Source organism: Haliotis asinina, chromosome 10, assembly GCF_037392515.1.
Source record: "Haliotis asinina isolate JCU_RB_2024 chromosome 10, JCU_Hal_asi_v2, whole genome shotgun sequence".
Lineage (NCBI taxonomy): Eukaryota > Metazoa > Mollusca > Gastropoda > Lepetellida > Haliotidae > Haliotis > Haliotis asinina.
The window spans coordinates 11566482-11587489 of NC_090289.1; the positions used below are offsets into that span (position 1 = coordinate 11566482).

Genomic DNA, 21008 nt, shown 5'->3' on the forward strand with positions numbered 1-21008 from the left:
TAACATTTAATCTCCAAAATAAACATATCTTAGAGAATAAATGGTTCATAAATAGTAATCATAAAGTATACCATTAAAAGGGGTAGGGGATATTGGATTTGCAAGACTGATAAAGTGCAAATGATGAAGCCAAGGATATAACATGATAAAGAGAAAATAGGGGAAAATGTGACAATTTATACCATTCCTTTGGAAATGTTTCATCTGTATGGATATGCATTTCTTTCCTTATATGCATTGGCATTGGTTTTTAGCAAAATTGAATATCCTTCACTTTCTTAATGGCAAATACGGAAAAGGTGGTCAGAGGCTTTGTTCATTTTCCGAAACTATGGAAATCTAGACTTGCCACAATTTGTAGCCTTGTCTGGGCTTTCAAGGATATATATCTGTCAGGTTCTGTATGACACGCTATCGTGTACTTCGAATTTAACACCGAGACTCTGAATATGTAATAAATGTTGACAGAAAGAAATAATTCTTATTTTTTTTAAATAAAAATGAAAAGGGGATACAGTAAGATTGGAGATTCAGAACCCAAGTAAATCTGGACTTGTTTCATTTGGAGTTTTAGCATTGCAAGGATGGCTGGGTGATTCAGTGACTGGGACAGAGACTTAGTACTTCACTTAGTATCTTCTATTTACTGTTATTCGTCAACTTTTAAGATGACACTGAAAAGATTATGTGATCCAGTTCGGTGTATAGCAACTGAATTAAAACCTTGGTCATGATTTAATCATATCTGCATATCGAATGGTTGTGTGTGAAATGTCGCCTTCGACAGCTATAAACCTATTTTCGTCTTTATATACTCATAGAGACGAAAAAGCTAACACATGAAAGTACAACCGTTCCTTTATATTGTCCAGAATTTCACTTTCAATACATACCTTGCGAAGAAACCTGAAATAACCTGAAACCTGAATAAAGATACACTTGCACTTCCATGTTTGTCGTATTCGTTTCCATGATTATAAAGAGCATTGAGGAAATATAACGGACGGGTAGAGAACGCCTGGTGTTATGTTCGGATAGAAGGGTGTCCAGACTGACGAGGTAACGGTTATAAAACACATGTTTATGTCATAGGAAGAATCAAATAACGGCCCCTGATTTTAGTAGCGATTATTTTTTATTATGGTAATGTTTCCTGTAAATGTTTGTTTTGCTGAGAACAGTTGTTTTAATTTAACTGCCTGAAAGAAAACCCTCATTGTTAAACTTTCCAAATCAGACAAAGGTGAAATTGAGAATTTGTTGGATCCGGAAATTGAAGGTAGCTCTCCGAAACCAGTTATTGTTTCAGTACCAGCCCGTACATAGTTGCTTGTTTTAAACAAGTGCCTCGCACTGGGGAAATATGTTGTTTTTTAATTCAATTTCAGAAAGCTGAAATAAAACTGAATTAAATGCAAATTGTGATGTTCGTTATGGATCGCCAAACCATTAGCTCAAATGTTTTTCGACTTTCCTTTGTGAAAATCGATAACATTATCAGTTAAGCACACACGAAGTGAACACATTGAATAACAAAATCTCATAACCCAGGATATTCTTGCTCAGATAGACCCATCGAGGGGATTGGATTTAAATTGTACATGACTTCCATTTCGTTTTCATTTCCTAACGATTCCCATTTTAGATACATTGTTTTAACGATCCTATTAGCATGTGTTGACCGATGTGTTTTTAATCGTTTGTCTGCAAGATATTTTAGGTCTTGGATATGCGTTTAATTTTTATCACTACACGTATTATTATGATATGTTTTATTATTTTCATGAATATAACATGTAATATTTCATATTTCGCCCTTCCTCAAACCACAAACACAGAAACAACCGAGACGATAAAAGCTTATTCGTTTAAATGTATTTACATTAGAATTCGCTGTTTGTATTAAGGTTCTTTCTGTTTGAACTTTAACACTTGGTTGATATTATCCAGACAAAGCTTTGGGATTGCTGTCTCCATCGAACTGCGTCCTCTAAAATCCAATACTTTTCTCGTCTTCATCGCGATTTGTGGCCGAAAATAGCTATAAATTATTTTCATGCCGCCCTAAGTGGCACCAAAATAGCAATTTTTCAATTGTTGTATCGAACACGTCTTTCACATTCACATTATGAGATGAACGAGTTTTGTGTGCCTTCTTTGATATGCGTTTTGTTCTTGCCATTATCAGGCTTGTTACTTTCGTTGACGCGGTCATATTGATTAATAGGAGATGATGTTTATGCTGTAAAAGATGCCGCAAATTTACACAATATGATGCAATCAAGAACAACAAAAGAAATAAAAAACAAACGAGCGTCGCTATACAAAGCGTTAAACATCAAACTATTATTTATCAAACCCATTTCAGAATTTATTGAATCGATTTCAGTTAATTGTATTTGCATTGTCGTAAATTGAGTGTATTGTGTTTGAAGGAATTTGTCTCTTCCATCATGAAATATGCAAGTCAAGGCAAGGAAAACTTTCGTTAGAAACATACCTAAGAGAAAGTTTCAAGACTAATATCAACTTTCAAGGACATGTGTCATATTTTTATTGTCTTTTTCTAAACGAATAATTTTTCATTATATACATAATATAAAAAATGTGTATATATGGACTGTAAATACAATGCACAATACGACATATGTACCATGTGCATGCATAACAGCATTTATCATAAATTATATACTTTGTACATGCACAACACCATATGCCTTGCACCTGAATTATACAACCCATCGTATATATAGCCTATATACAATACAACGGTACATGCCTATCATGTGTCAATTTTAGTGCTTAATAAAAACAAATGTTGACGTGCATTATTCTGTTCTAAACTTGCCCACTAATAAAAGTGTAGCACACATTTATGCCTATGTACTTCGTACATTCCTATTTACTATTTGGGTTTATTCTCGGTTTATGTAATACATTATCGTATTATAATTATGGCAGCGATTCATCAACGCAATCATGTGCTTAATAAAAACAAATGTTGTCGTGCAAATGTAAACTTGCCCACTAATAAAAGTGTAGCATACATTTATGCCTATGTACTTCGTACATTCCTATTTACTATTTTGGTTTATTCTCGGTGTTTGTAATATATTATAGTATTATAATTATTGTAGCGATTCATCAACGCAATCATGTCTATTATATGGAAATGATCTGATTCTTAATAGGTCTGATGAGTGTGATACAACGATGTATATGTATACATATTTGTTCAGTCTTAATCATAATCATTCTTTTAAACGAAATCCACGTTCGTGTTAGATATGGAAAGCAAATAACTTTCACTTTTTATAATGTTTTGTCAACATGTGGATTAAGAGAAACAAATAGACCTGTCGTACTGGATGCTGTATTGAGATGAATCTTCTTTTTCCAAGTTACTCTAAGTAAGTTGTTTATTTATAGAGAGAATAACAAACGGCACTGACCTCTGTACCATTACAAAGCGTGGTGAAATAGAACCGAGTGATAGGAATGGTACGGTTTTCGCTTAGGTTTATCTCGAATGTAGTACTATAAGATTCTGCCAGTTTGCAAAGCTGCGTTTTGGAATGTTCCAAATTTCAAACTCCTGTTGAATGCCAATTAACATTTACATCTTGAAGCTGTAAATAACGTCTGATACCAATCTCAAACATTGGCGCGTTTTTAGCAAGCCATCTTGTATTACGTCACCGCACGTGCTACAAAGCACGTGATTGATTGGTCGGTTGTAAATCTCGTCTTGACTTGAGAGCCAGTTGGTCAATGTGGTTTGTTACGTCACAGCACGCGCTGGAAACCATGGTGATTGATTGGTCGGTGGTAAATCTTTCTCCGGATTTTGGCACTTAGTGGTCAAAGGGGAAACACAAGAGGGCGAAGACAAATGCCTCTAAAACGGAAAGGACCCACTCGAAACTCGGGGGTCTGAATTAGCCGGCTCAAGTGTCAGCGATAACGTACCGATAAGAGGCCTCAGCCAATCAAAACCTAGGACACAAAAACACAGCCAGCGTCACAGACTCTGGTATTTGTTTCGCTTGACACAATCAGCGAACTGTGATGCAACAAAAGCCGGGGAAATTCAAATTGCGGATCTTATCTCAGTATCACAAAAGTCGGAATTCGTGATTCCGAACAAAGATTAAAAAGAACTCTACACCTGTTCAACTGGTGTACAAAGTTGATGACACTGAAAGATCACGTGATACTATCAGCCAATAGGGTCCACCATGTAAGGTTGAGAAGCACCGGCAGAAGTGACAATAATTTCGTATATCTGTCTTACTTTATTACATCGTTAAAAACAAAAACGAACTGGCATCTAAAAATGGCAGTTCTTGGGTTAAACTTGGTGCAAGCCAGCTCTGAACAAGCACAAACCCTCCAGCCCGCCATGACATAAGCTCACGGGGAGTCGCTGAACATATATTTGAACGCCAAATGTATTTTTGAAACCAGTAATGTCGTTTCCCCCATTAAAGTAAAAACTTTGATTTTTCCAAACTGTTTTATTGTCACATCTGTAAGGAATTCGGGAAAATATTTTCTCAAACGAACCAATTTTTAAACGATCTCGTGCAAATTTTGAAACAAGGGTCATCGTTTTCTACTCCGCACGTTAAACGCCTGCAAACTATCGCTTAACGACAATGGAAAGTTAAACATTTAAACGCAGCGTCACAGGGACAATTTGTTCACGTACCTCCCAAATGATAGGAACATACTTCCTTTGAAAAATACCAGACGCGATGAAAACAGATACATTTTTCTTTTAAAAAGTTAAAAGGAAAAACAATCAAGCTTCTCAATGTAGCTGTCAATTCTGACATTTTACACCTTTTCTCCATTTCCTTTTTTGTTCTCTCTATTTTCCTTACTCGACAATAAGCATTTGTTAAAATCGTTAAGTTTGTATGGTCCAGTTTGTGCGGACACGCGTGAGCATTTGTCAAGAACGCGGAAAATGATTAATCCTGATGTGGGATCGAAAAACTCCTTCTTTCCGTCTGAACCTCCTCTGGAGTGGAATTGTTCATTGTTTGTTGAAAGTGTCAGTCTACTTTCTTCTCTCTATCACGGATCAGTTTCATCATTGATATTCCAGGGACTTGGATGTTTTTCTTGTTATAGCCAAAGATATGGAGGAACCGGCTTGGCGGAGCATTTCTGAAATCAACAAAAGTCTTTGTTAACCGTATGTGGCAATGTCTGTGATTCCGGCAGTCCCCGGATGTATGTATATTTAGTAGATATCAATGTAGGATAAACAATCGTGCTGATCCAATTTACCAGTTTCAATATTTCGTCTAAATCGTTGTCACATTCAACTCATGTCTTTCCCTTCAACAGTTGAAAAATTGCTGATGTGACAGAACTGTTTAGCTCGTTTACATTTACACTTCTAAACTGTTAGTTTTTTATTTGATATTAATTATATTTCATTTCCCCCATGGTTCCAAGTCTGAACAAAAACTCTTTTATTGGCTGAATTACCATGACACACTGTACTGGATACATGGAAACAAATGAATATAATTTTATGCTGAGAGCATTCAAACAAAAAGAATCCATTTCCATTTAGACATTTTCACTGTCATTACAACACAAAGTGTTTCATCTTGACACAAATAATCCCGTAAATGAAACTATGAGAGCGTTTTAACCAACTGCACGTGATTTTATTAGAAATCAGCCCAATATTATCTCAAACAGATCGATTGAACAAAAAAATAGCTTTTGTAAATCCCGAATGTTTAACACGGTGATGAAATCGACACGATATGGCCATTATCTTCGGACATATTCACACATGAGTGATCTCACTCAAACAAAATTCAATATATCGCCTGTCAGAAAACCCATGCGCTCACAAACAGAAGAAGCCTGTTACTGAGCGTCACGTGACTGCATGAAATCCACAACCCACGAGTCTTTTCCCTCGTGTGTTTTATAGCATTTCGACGTATCTAGGAGAAAACGACAATCCATCTTCCTTTTAAAAGGTACAGTATTGTTGCTCTCTACATAAAATACTCGTAACTAACTGTACAAGAAGGGTGATTGATATTAATTCTAATCGGGTCGTTTATTCAAGGGCGCTGTCCTTGCTCTTAAATAGACAGTCACGGGACGTGGGTTTATGACTTGAAACATTGTTTTGATTACACTTTCGTCAAGATAAGGGGTTTTTAGTAGATGATTATTGTGGTTTAAAGGTCTTTATAGTGTGTAACGAGAAATTAAGGGCTGTAAATATTCCTAAATGGCCGCATGTCACCTTGGCCAGTTAAAAGGATAGTCAGTCTGATTTTCCTACCAGTCCCGTCACAGAGGCAGAAAGTCAACATGGTGTTAGGACTTACCTACATGTGGATATCATCGGAATATATGTGGATATATTGTACTGGATTGCGACTCCTTGTCATATTTCCCTATGTGTCTTTGGTGTCGATGTCATGGAAGGGTGTATATTACGTGTACATTTCACGGTGGGATGTTTTAACTGAAATGTACAAGCACGGAATTAGCATGAGAGGACACGTATGCTACTTTTCGCGTTCGGTTTGTTCCAAGTGCAGTTTTCTTTTACGTGTTTGTGTGAAATTTATTGAAACAGATCCTTTCTTCAAGACTTAACAGAACGTATCAGCTTTCGGCAAGGCGTTCAACAAGCATAAATCTGTTTTATATAATGCGTAAAACGCTCTTCTTTCCGCAAGAAAATAGTTCCTCCGGAGACAGAGTTACTGATTAATGTATGTTTGTATGTGGGTGTCCTGAGTTTGCATTTTCAGGAGCTGTGAATATGTACGTGATTTAAATATACAGTGTTCTCATTTTTATAATTTCAACGGGGGAAATGCCATTTTCAATTAAATATTTGACATTTATAATTCATGAAGCTGCAACAGAAGTGTGATTTTTGTATTTGTGTTCAAACGTATTGATATCGTGCATATTAATATATCTGTGTATAACAGTACACGGGCATACTGTTCTGATAAAAAAATAGCAATTTTGATGTAAATTTTTAAATCACGATATTTATGCATAACGTTCTAGTCAGAGAATAGAGAGCAAATGATTGATTTACTCATTCGCTGTACTAACCCCTAGAATTGATTTGTTAAACTTCACGTGAATCCGTCTGTGTCGTTTCGAATTTATGACTAATTCAAAATAGTTCAAATATTTACGGAATACCCGTCCTTGCTTTATGTCTGTAATCGATGTTTTGAGGTGTTACATATATAGTGATGTTTCTACATATATAGTGATATTTGAGAGTAATTAACACTGATTTACTTTACATTTATAATGCAACTGACAAAATATAACGTGCATTTATAACTGACATAAAATCATGTTACATCTAGTTTCCGAAATTCATTTATCAAACACATATACATGGAGCTGTTATTTCTGCAGAAATTGTTCATTCATATTTCATACTTTTGTCTAGAGAAAACCTCACAATGATTCCCATAAATATTTTCTGTTTATATATTTTTATTTCTCTTAAATGTATGTGAAAGACTAAACTGCGGAAACTCTCACATTTTGGAAATTGTCATATAAAACATTTTACCTCATCTAACAGGTACATAACCATATTTCTGAAACAGGGAAGGTTTTTACTAAAAGTAGGAGTAAAATATGTGTGAAAACGAAAATCAAAACATTTAAGTTGCCGCTAGCAGTGAAATGAATATTTAAGTCAATTGCTTTCGAATGACTTCGACAAAACGATATTTTGTTTCGTGAAAATGTTCCGTTTGCAATATACGATCATCAATAACGCATTTAAAACGTTGATGTTTCGATAGCTTGCTCTTTCATAAATATGTTCGGCACAATAGCTACTGTTTTAATGTCTCTCGTGGGAAAACGAAATATTCGCATACATGACTTAAATGTGTGGCATCGAATAGAAAATTATTGAATTATTTTCTCGTTTTACAAAGAGTTAACGGAATATAGGAAATTCGCGGCAACACTGAACACGGCACGAGTGATCAATTTGGAGCAATTTTCCTTCAGGAAATAAACTTTAAACGACAACTGCCCGTCATTGAACATTACAGGTGGGAACTAGAATGATATTGACATCTCCCCTCCTTTTAATATTAGAGAAATTAAACCATTTAGAATTACAAATAACATGACGTAACATTGAGATAGATTTTGTTTAATTTTGCTTGTCACAAAAATCACAAAAAGCATAAACTTTGTTAAAGAAAGAGAAGCATCCTTTATATCTATTTTTCAGTGGTACAATCATCACGAAAGTGACAGATTTCTAAATTTTGAAAGAAAATATGCAATGTACAATTCGTTTATCTCAAATATATTTCAGTGAGCTATATAGTTTCCATGTATGTTTTTATTCATTTGTATTTGTGGTGTTTTATTGTGTTCGTGGGTTATTAAGTTCTGACATGAGAGTTGCCAAGCCTCTTTTAGGATAGGCCTTTGTGCGCCTGATAAAATGTAATTTAAGACTATAACTGTATTTCCAACATCTGTTTTTCATGTGTCCCTTTTCCTATATTTTTTAGACATACAAAATTAAGACTTGTAAACAGATGTTCTGTGTCTTTGACTCCGTGAAAGAACAATCACTATGAAATTTTCATTTTAAAGTAGGGAATTAGTAAATATGTATATATGTCAGTTAAAATAAAGTGGGTAAATTACAAATACATTTTGCTAGTAAATATATAGATATGAAAACCTACACACATAGCCGTTAGTAACACTGATGCCATTAATCTATTTACCCTACAAAAACATATTATCATCCACTGTTTATGCTATTTTAATAACTAGACTAATAAATTTGCCTTTGTGAGTTGACTTACCACTAATCGATCAGTTCACGCGCAGGTGTGCTGTAAGTGTCGATCATCGAGTTTAGGATGGGTAATTCAAAGCAAATCCGTGTTTCAAACTTGTTTTGTGATCTTGACTCTGACTTTGGGTCTAAAGTAATACCAATTCTCAAAGCTGTCTTCAGTGCTCTTTGATCACTGTTATCATAGCCGTAGGTAGGGTGTTTTTGTTGTCTAAGTCATGTTGATGAATCGTAGCCTTGGCTTAGGGGTCCATGGATTTCGATATCAAAGATGGTATCGACAATAGCTCTTAATATTTCAAAAGACTCAATTTTCACAGTTAACAGGATTTGGGATTGTAAACACGTTCATCCTGAGAATACACGGCTCGAAATTACCAAAACACGTTTAGCTTCACAGCAATGCCCCATGTTGTGTCGCAAAAGCACATATGGTCTGAATCGGGCCGATTCGGCCCATTAACCTTGCCCCACACTGGCCGGTCAGGTCAGCGCAAGAACAGGTTGACATATAAAATTGTTCCATTTTAGTCCAATTCTGTGTCACTTGTTGAGATGTGTCGACAATCGACCATCCCGCTGGTCAGTGAAAGGCTTGCCACGCTTCAATCCCATCTTTGAACACCCCGTCGAGAGTAGGAATTTTGTTCTCTCGTGACAAGCTTTATGCAACATTTAGGAGTCCTTACTTTCCTGCGAGGCTCTCTATGGTAGAGACCCGTGTCTCGTGGTTTGGTGAATAATCGTCTCTTCGGACGGGGCATATATCACTTAGTCGGCCTTGGGCCTGAATGCAGGCTTGACAAGTTATACCAGAGTGTCTCTATTGAAGACGAGTCAGCCTGTCACAGAGGCAATAATTTAAAGCACTCTGTTCTATGCTGGCCGCAACACAAACTAGAAATAAAACCAGAAGCATTGTCGAGGAGTTGGACAGTTGAAATTTATGGCCATGTTCTGAGTAGAGACACAGTAGGCGAGATCCCACAGGGGTGACTACCCCCGACCCCCCCAATTCATCCACCCGGGGGTCTAGACTCTCCCCTGTACGTGGGTGGGATGGGTACGATATGTAATGGCTTATAAGGAGCTATTCCCAAAGCACAATGACTTGTGCCATAAACGGTCAATGCGTTTCAATAGTAACTCCAAACATTAAAAACTCCTATATTTTGATGGTTGCACACGCGTGAAGTAATAACGCCGTATGTTGCTTTCCGATTTATTAAGATCACATCGCTATGTCTTGAACATAGGACCTATAACCTTCTTAATAAAAGGTCCAATTTTGTTCTCCTCAACACGAGCTTTACGGATTATAAACCACACAGATGCAAACACTGTAAAAAGCTATTTTGTTGTAAAGTAATATCAAGTATACGCATTCATCAGCGTCCATTATGGTTCTTGAATTGTTAGAATTGTATTCAGTTGTTTCACTATTGTTATACTAACATATGAACCTGATATATGCATAAAATCAATTGCATCAGGACCAGTTTCAATGTATACAGGTTTTGTTTAATGTACGTACAATATCAACGGCTTGGTTGTTATCTAAAGACTTTTACTAGTTTTATACATTACTACTTAACATTGTGCAGCGAAAAAATATGTAAAGAGATACTTTTTCTACAGATTTAATGAAGCGGGCTCTTTTTTCAAGATGTCCATAAATGGGAACTGATGCAGATATCATTAATTTTCAAATCAGAAGTGAAGTTCATTTAAAATTGTTTTGAAGTAATTTTGAATAACAAGGCGGTAACGCTCTTCACGATCCCATGTAGGTGGGCTTGGATATGGAAAGAGTACCTGATGATGGTAGACGTTTGAGTTTTGGTTTATCAACAATTTTACAGCTATTTGCTGTGGGTCCTAATCTGTCATTTAGTTTCAATGTGATGAAAAATTTGTAAGCGACTTCATCTAGTGTATCAGACGTGATAACGACATTTTGAACGTGTTTCAAATAAAACAAACAAATAATTGCCAAAATAATAACGATATGCCTGTATATGCTGAGATGCATCCGATAACTACAATACAGCTGCAGCTGGTACTACACATACAAATAATAATCTCTGAGTTTTAAATGCTGCAGATATATATCAGACACAAAAGAAAGGTACTGCATACACAAATTATAATCTCTGAGTTTTAAATGCTACGGATATGTATCAGACAAAACGAAAGGTACTACACACACAAATTATAAACTCAGAGTTTTAAATGCTACGGATATGTATCAAACGAAAAGATAGGTACTACACACACAAATTATAATCTCTGAGTTTTAAATGCTACGGATATGTATTAAACGAAAAGATAGGTACTACACACACAAATTATAATCTCTGAGTTTTAAATGCTGCAGATATATATCAGACAAAAAGAAAGGTACTACACACACAAATAATAATCTCTGAGTTTTAAATACTGCAGATATATATCAGACAAAAAGAAAGGTACTACACACACAAATTATAATCTCTGAGTTTTAAATGCTACGGATATGTATCAGACAAAAAGAAAGGTACTACACACACAAATTATAATCTCTGAGTTTTAAATGTTACGGATATGTATCAAACGAAAAGAAAGGTACTACACACACAAATTATAATCTCTGAGTTTTAAATGCTGCGGATATATATCAGGGAAAAAGAAAGGTACTACACACAAAAATTATAATCTCTGAGTTTTAAATGCTGCGGATATATATCAGGGAAAAAGAAAGGTACTACACACACTTATTATAATCTCAGAGTTTTAAATGCTGTGGATATATATAAGACACAAAAGAAAGGTACTACATACACAAATTATAATCTCTGAGTTTTAAATGCTGCGGATATGTATATATCAGACACAAAGTACTACACACACAAATTCTACACATATTGATAACAATAAACACTGAGGTGCGTATGCTGAGGAAACTATGAATACCCTTTGACATAAATATCGTTAATAATTACATTTCTTCTTAACCGTGGTCATCGTCCTTGAGCCGTAAAGTAAATATATTGGCTTAATTCATAAACTCTTGCAGCCTCAATGAAACATGATCTGGACTGGGCAACAAAGGTTTAGGATGAGAGCCTGGTACTTCAAAACGGCGACAATCGTCTTCCCAGTACAATGGTGAAGAAAGTAATCAAGAACGAATTTGATTTTTCATTTTCTCGAATTTTTCCAAGCTCTCAAGAAAAGCTGGCGGGCTACTAAAGGTTCACGGCCGAGGTCCCAGAAGAGCGCTGTAGTCATCCATCTTATCCCGGGGCGCGTCGTTGTGACAAAGTCTGATAAATGGGATATTTTCTTTGACTTCTTACGCCGACTCCTTGTCCCCTTAACCCCAACCCCCACCCTCCCCCTGGACCCCACCCCTCCAAGTACCTGTCTGGCCAGAATATTGTCGCCGCTGAACAAGTCTAAGACAATGTCTGCCGTTTAATTTTATTTCGCTTGATCACTGACAATTCCGACTTGAAAACAAACTCGAGGTGATTAGACCTTGCTGGTTTTGTGGTCCCCACAGACCTCCGTCCCCATCTGGTGTGTGAGAAGCCAGGGGGGAGCGTGATGCCGAGGCACCCACAAGGGATATCGTGGCTTATGCCTGACTGACCCGGAAGTGGGGTGAGAAGGGTGGTTTGACGTCATGATGGCCCATTGAACCAGAATACCATAATTGTGCCAGTGGTTTTTAATTGAATATGAAACGAAATAACCCCCTCTGCTTCCGTATACACACTGTCATCAATCACCTAGGAGTTCAACAATCTTTTCGATCTGATTTTATCCATTTTACAAATAAATATCAAATGTCAACGACAGAGAATAATCAGTCTCCATTATCTCCAGAAACAGATTCCATTAGTGCGTAAAGGGCAAAAGTGTTTTAAAGGGCAAAAGCAATAGTGTGAACGAATCATTGAAAATCAGTGATGACACCAGGTGTTTTCGAAAATGGAAAGCAAATTCTTCTCTTCCGGTTGCACCAGAACTCATATAATTTGATAAGGAACAATTAATTCTGAATATCTGTTCATATGGTTTAAAGTTAATGAGCGCACTCTGTCGATTCCTTATCAACGTTTCTTTTGTATACATTGTTATTTACAATGCAATAATGCCAGGATTGTATACAGGATACAGTGAGCCTTAGAGGGAGTGTGTTAAGGTTTATAGTCACATCGGCAATATTTCAGCCATATCGTAACGTGAACCTTTGAAATTTTATGACATAAATGACTTGTCGTAGTATACGTTCAACCAGTTGAAGTGTGAAAGCAGTTGAAGTAGGACAAACCCACATATAACATTAAAAAACAAAGAAAATATGTGCAGATATTAAAGACACGTGTATTGTAATATCTTTCATGAAATAGCTGGACTATTAATCTATTACGTTATATAACGGTATTGTTTATTAATCCATGCTTTCGAAATCCGAAAATTCTTACATTTATTTATGCACACTTTTCACTTTATTGCTTTGCTATGGTTTTGAATATCAGGACATGTATCAGGCAGCGCTATATTTTCCAGAGTAGAAACCAAGACATTATGTAAAAAGAATCTGTTTGAACAGTCTGTTTATAGGGATCAGACAGGGCAAACTGCTTAGTCCTATTCGTTTTTCACCCGCTCACGTATATCATTTTTCATTTGTGCTATGAATCTCAAAAACATATTTGATGCCGTGACGGCCACGTCAAAATAATGACAGCGAAAATGTGCACAAATATAAAGTCTACAAAGAAACAGTTGCAGTGTCTGTCACAACGACGGTGATGTTCGAGTAGGTATTGTCGATGATGTTAATATGATGATGACGCACAGCAGAAACACTTTCCATCATAATGTTTTTCATTCGTCTCATTTGGGAAGAAAGGAAGAAATAAGGAATACGAATGGCTGGGATATGTATAACAAAAGTGTTGAATATGGGAATAATTGAACGTGATGTAGTATATAGATGGTGGTTGAAGAGTATAGATATAAAATTACGATATAGCTGCAGAAACTTAAACAGAAACTGCAAATACTTCCTTCGTTCCCGTAGGATATTCTGAGAAAAGGGTACCATTGTAGAGTTACGGATATATACAGTCAACAGACCACCGGTTACCCAGGTGGACCTCACACAATTGACCCAGGTGGACCTCACACAATTGACACGTTAGCGAATGTGGTCGGGTACCCATTTGGAGTTGACTCAACAATCATTATCACTTCTTTGCAACGGGCACCCATATACGGCAGAAATAACAGCTGGCTCCACTGACTGGCACATTATCAAACCTGACTGAAGGAATCGATAATACATGAGAGATTCGAACACTGACATAAAGTGCACAGATGATGGATACTCTACCGACTAACCACACTAGACCCCACAGCGTAAATCTTCAGAAATAACAATTGTAGATAACACAGCTGAAATGCACACTTGAAATATACACATCTGTAAAAACACATTCGTTTTATGCCTTTGAAATACACAACAGAGGATTCCGTCTTGTCAAAATATTCAAGTGCTAAACTTCTTGTCTAAAGGGCCGCTTAGTTCTGTATACGCGAAACATTAAACTGTTTAGAAACACCAAAGAGTGTTTGATGGCAGAGAGGGTATCAAGTCTCTTCACGTCTACGGGCCACCACAATTACCATCATGATTCTAATAAATAAACCGATACCTACACCTTATTATAAAACGTACATTGTCTGTCGCTGTCAGGAATGTCTTCGTTTCCCTGGTTAAGTAACACCCGGGTGTAATCGGAGACCCAGGCACCGTGGTTTTATTGTTCCGTTTTATTGCTCTTCTACTGACACGGTATCCGCTATGATTTTTTTATTTATTTTATTTTATTTTTTTTATTTTTTTATATATTTGTGTGTGTGTGTGTGTGTGTGTGTGTGTGTTATTTTAATAACATCAAATCCATACGTTGCCAAACAGAAAGTATTACTTTACTTTAGTTAGTGTCTCCACATGCATCTGACATAGACTTGTGATCATTTATAAAATAAACTTAAAAGACAAAATACACACACACCTCAACAAGACTTTCACGTAAAAACTAGAAACAGAACAGTTAAACGAACAGACCATACTTCAAAGTGAAGAAGATTTGTAATAAAAATGAATTATAAAACAACTGAAATGACCTACAGATTATCGTCACGTTGCGGTTATTAAAATTCGCAATGAGCCCTAGCCACTGCCGTTCATATAATTTGCATATACATATTTATGCATATTGCCTTATAATTATCACGTGACACAACTGTATATTCTTCAAGAGAGTTTGAAAAATGGTTCTCTCAGATGTTCAATCATCAATTATTAAAAAGAACACTTTAGTGGAACACTGGAGGAATAATCCCGTACTCGATAATCTGCAATTATCCATTTCACACAATGCCACACATTCAGAATGTAAAATGTAATTGTCTGCTAAGGGAACTATATTTTGTGCCTGACGGTAGTAGGAAACATGCATGTTCTGCGTACGCGGATGCAGTTATGTTTCATTAAGACGTAATGAAGACGCATGGAATCATGTGAAGCATTCTGCTAATGATAACCCGTGTAACAGAGAGTGACTGTTATGGTGTGGGACAATTGGTAGTTGTACATTACTGTAGTGAAAGCATACTGCTGTGCTCTCATCTAATGATGCTATATACAGATGCGTCTTTGCTAAATGCATGACTTCACGTTTGTGTGTAACGGTACGTGTTTGCTTGTACCGAGATATGCATTGCCGTGTCATTGCTGACCTTCCTGGTTGTCATTTCCGGCATAATTTTGTCTGTGCTCAAAGTATTTTTTCTGCGCTGATTTTGCTGCGGAAATCTTAGACTGACATCTTCTCTGAATGTATAATGGACAAAAATAGTTAGGGATATTTGTAAATTTTGAGTGAGTGAGTGAGTTTAGTTTTATGCCGCACACAGTAATATTCCAGCTATATTGCAGCGGTCTGTAAATAATCGAGTCTGGACCAGACAATCCAGTGATCAACAACATGAGCATCGATCTGCGCAATTGGGAATCGATGACATGTGTCAACCAAGTCAGCGAGCCTGACCACCCGATCCCGTTAGTCGCCTCTTACGACAAGCTGAGTCACCTTTCATGGCAAGCATGGGTTTGCTGAAGGCGTATTCTACCCCGGGACCTTCACGGGTCTGTACATTTTGAAATTATGAATAATGATGTATTGATACAGTTACATACTGATAAAATAACAGTCATAAAAATACCAATATCCCTTACTCATTACAATATATATAATTTTGAAAGTAACAAATCATCCTATCTAAATTTAATAAGAGGACACGTGCACTTGCCTGTGTTTGACCTTCAGCATTGCTGTCATACAGACCCTGGAGGAAATATATCCAAGAAACCCCCGCAGGTCTATATTATGTGGCAAGTGTAGATTTCCACAACCTCTGAAAATGAAGAAAATTCAGGGCGCTCGCGTTCATGATATTACGTTTGTTTTTACTTTGACCTACTTTTCTGCAAAATATGTTCATTTCAGAGGCTAGTTTTAATGGACGTTGCAGGCAGTGCTATCCTCATGGGAAAATGAGGCTCGTGGACTGTGAGACATACTTCTGAAATACATGTATGTTACAAATACTTCAAACAAATCATTACATGAGCTAATGTGTAACTTGTATCAACCGTCCAAGACTCGATTTGCTGGTTTGTTTACAGACCGCCGTCACATGACATCAGTGCTGATGTGCGGTGTCACACCACACACTTATAATTATCCATTAAAGACAACTTGTGTGAGAGGCAGGTGTTACGGTTAGGTTAGGACATACCCATCCCATTTGAGAACACCTGGTGTCATCACTAAATAGTCAATGATTAACCCATATAGTTTTCACTATTATTTTGCCTTTAACAGATTTTACGAATTTGTCTGATAATCGTGACTAGTTATTGTCAAGCTTTGACCTTTCATATCCAAATCAATTTAGCTTGTTTGGGACAACAGGTAGCCTTGCTCCAAAGCGGTACCGAATGCTAAGCCATGGATGTACTGTAATTTTATCCTTTAAAGGGGCACATCTAGATAAGCGGACAGTACCCCAGTCCGTTAGAGGAAAATTTATATTTTACAGCAGTAATAATTTCAACTATTTATCTTTACGTTAGAGATTTAGTCAAGAGTGAAGAGGCTAAAGCAAGAATCTTGCATGGTTTGAGAATCTTTTACTGGATGTCTCCTTCCAAACACAGACCGCAATTTGGATTTTCACAACCTCTAGGGGATGGCAGGTACGAATAAAGGCCCATTACAAGTTCCGGTTGTATACGGCGACCAAAGGTAAATCTTGTATAGTTGCTCATTTTATCGACCATCCGTTTGCCTGATCCTGGTGAAAAATTAATGATTAGATATCTTCACCATAACACCACCCCCTCGTCTGTAAGCTGGAATGTCTGCTGTGGACTATAGGATCGGTGATTTGAGGTCCGACTCGTCACACCAGAAAGCAGTAAAAATGGCACTTGTTTCCCCGCATTGTATCTGGCATCACGAGAATAACGCAACGTTCCCATTTCCTGCTTCATTTACCTAAGGTGAGACGTGGGGTAGCCTAGTGGTTAAAGCGTTCGGTGGTCACGCTGAATACAAGGGTTCGATTCCCCAACAAGTTCACTTTGTGTGAACCCTATTTCTAGTGTCCCCCATCGTGATATTTCTAAAAGCAACGTAAAACCCACTTACTCACGCTAGCCGGCTTTCTATATACTGTGTCTGATGGGGAAATCCGTCTAAATTAATGCATGGTATTTCGGTGGTTTAGACAAATTTAACTGACATAAGTTCAGGCCAGTACAAGCACGTAATGAACCGACTGCAAGTGAGTTACACCTAGACATGTAGACAATAATTCCCATCACGCAAGAATATAATTCCTCATTAATGTCACAGTAGAATACACAGAGCTAATAAGAGAAAACAGAATGGAAATGAACCCATTGTCACACAATTCACTGCTTGAATACTTTGTAATTAGGCCTCAAATAACAAATCGCTGTGTCAAAAAGTAAACTGTTAATTAAAGCCAGAGATTTCTTCCATCCTTGTTGATATTTGTAACAGTTGAAGTAACATCATATGAATTTTCGAAAGCCAGTCTCAGAAAAGAACTGATTTTAAAAATGATATTACAGCATTCTAAAACTTCAACATCGGACCTGACAGCCTTACGTTATTCCGACCACACACTCGAGCTCGACACGGTTGAGAACATACCTGCTTATATCAAAACGATTAGCTGAACTACACAACGACCTTACTCCACAAAAAGCTGGGAAATTGCTGTTTCCCTTGTTTGTAGATCCAATTGTGTTTACCTACAGATAGAGAACTTGGTTTGGTATTACTCGTGTTGCAGTTGTGTTTCAACACAGGCAAACTGTAGCGCAAATGGGTTGTGCAGCATAGAGAAAATGACCAGTTTTCTTGTATGAGAGCAAAGGGAGCAAAGGTTGGCAACGAACTTTCCTACCTTCGGTTCGAAAAATATTTTTCATGTCAAAATACAATATCGCCACCATCAAAGGTATACACCCATTTCTTCACTGGGTTGTACTCTCACATTTCCAAACCCATGTTGAACAATTACTCACGTGAAATATTTTTTATTCAACAGTTTATGCGCAACTCGTGGTACATCAGGCCGTTCTTCACCTCCATTCCCCCTTCCAGCTTCCTGTTCAACGGAGTGAAGGAACAGGGGGATATTATTCTAAACGGTATACTTACAGTTACCTCCCCTGCCTCATTCGCTCACTACGCCAGAAGTGTTTTTATGTAGAAGTCAAGTTACGAAAATTCTACCGATAGCGACGACAGATAAGACAAATAAACTCTAACAGGTTAATGAGAACATTAAGCAATGAGGTATTTCTTTCTAATTTCTGCTTATTCTTGATCCGTCATTCCGTTCAACCGGAAGCTTGATGGGTAATGGAGGCGAAGAACGATCAGAATACCACGGGTGACGCTTAAAATGTTGAACAAGACATATTTCATGTGAGTAATTACTAAACGTGGGGTAAGAAATGTGAAAGCACAGCCAAGTGAGGAGATGGAAGTGTACCTTTGATGGTGGCAATATTTTATTTTGACATGGAAAATAATTTTCGATCTGAAGCGAGGATAATATGTTGCCAGCCTTCGCTCGCTTCGCTCGCATATAAAAAGACATGTCATATTCTCTATGCTGCGCAACTCCATTTGCGCTACAGTTTGCCTGTGGTTTCAAAAACCATACCTAAAATGAATGTCGTTTCTTTATGGTTTGGTTGATCGAAGTAGCAGGTCCAAAACATATCTCGTAAAGTACGTCTACGGGCAATAAGTTAGTCCCCAAGTTAGGGTGTTCACTAGTCACACGGAAAACCCGGGTTCGAATCCCCGGATGGATACAAAGTATGAAGACCGTGTGAAGCCCGCCTTGATATTGTTGGAGATAATTATGTAAAAGCAGTGTAAAACTCATTCACTTAGTCGCAGACCTGTTCGTGGTAACTGTCTTGACAGTGTACTTTCCTAAGTGTAGAGGGACGGCAGGGTAGCCTAGTGGTTAATGCGCCCGTTCGTCACGCCGAAGTCCCCGGTTCGATGCCCAACATGGGTTCAATTTGTGGTTTCCGTGATACTGCTGTAATATTGCTAAAAGCGGCGTAAAAATGTAACCACTCAAGTAACTGGAAGGCATGTATCGTTGCTTTATGTCGATCCCTGAATTGCATGGCTCAGTTTCCAAACCTGAAATATTTCTCAGTTGCACGTTTAGCGCACAACCTCTCAAAGTAGTGCAAACGATAAGGTAATGACATTGTCGCACTAAACTAAGACTGATTATTACTTCAATCACGACAGTTCTCTCAGGTTGTACAACGGCAGTTAACTCAGGTTTTTGCAACTCTTACGGGAGTGTCGAATGTTTCAAAGGTTTTAAACACTGTTTATCGTAACGTCAGTGTCGACTGTTTCACTCATTTTGTGTTACGAGACTTTCCAAGTCTGTAAAAACGTCTGGGTGATCTCTAGTGATTGACATAATGAGCATCGATCAACTCAGTGGAGATCACTAAGTATAGACTCACACTTATTATTGTTACGACTTAAATTGTAATAAAAACTCCCAATATTTGGTCGTATTGCAACTTCTTTCACTTCCTGCAGCCACTGCGGATTTATAGACTGTTGCACCCACTATGCACTGACTGTCTGATTATTGCAAGAACAGCACTTTTCTGTATTGTTGCAGTTACTGTTTTTCAGCTACACGTAGGCTTATTTTTGCAACAAGTATGGTAGTACACAATGTTGCACGTTCTCTTGATTCATTCTTTGATTTTTTGTAACCACTACGGTAGAGTAAATGGTTTCTGAAAGTCATATATATTGCTTTTGTCGCGGTGTATCAACACTATGATTATTGCAGCCTTTAAAGTTGTGTAGATTTTCCACACAGTGTATATTGCATCAGTCGTTATACAATAACGGTCTAATAGTTGTAAAAACTAAGGTAGAGTTTATTGTTTTTCCTTTTGGAAACTAAACCTGATTATTACAGCCACTGCGGTAGTACATACAGTTCCACTATCTGTACACTAACCAGCGTCGCTGCGGGACTCGGTCCATGGTAGGAAATAGGTCGAAAATTAACTTAACAGTTTGATACAACACGCAAGCATCAGGTGTTTAATTAAGAAAATCACGTCTTAAATTTCTCTTGAACATTTTTGCGAGTTTGTTACAGGAACCCAAACGTTCAGTTACAGCTGCAACGGCCCAAAACAACTTGCGGTGCAACCTGCTATAGACGTGTGAGCGTCCAGCCAGAGATTTAATATTGTTGCCACGTTGAGGTCATTAGAACTCTTATATAATAGCCTGGTATGTAACAGTAATGACAGATGATCTTACTTTTTCCCCCTGCTCGTCACACACTATTCACGATTCCATAAGGATTCGTGTGACATTCACCTGTTTCAAATAGATTTTTCTGCTTACGTCAATGAGTTCTGTTACTTTGATTGTGTTCGCGACATATTATGCTGAGCTACTGCAGAATAAAC

At 37.3% G+C, this 21008-nt stretch overlaps 1 protein-coding gene across 2 annotated transcripts in view; it reads left to right on the top strand.

Annotated features, from left to right (window-relative positions):
- The window catches only part of LOC137298937 (homeobox protein HOX3-like), a 118126-nt gene that overhangs the window by 32494 nt on the left and 64624 nt on the right, over positions 1-21008 (top strand). The window contains exon 1 of one of the 2 annotated variants that reach the window (XM_067831322.1): positions 5878-6011. The exons of the other annotated variant lie outside the window; for it this stretch is intronic. The gene's annotated coding sequence lies outside the window, so the exon portion shown is untranslated. Of the gene's footprint in view, positions 1-5877; positions 6012-21008 lie in introns of those variants that run through there. 2 annotated transcript variants of the gene reach the window in all.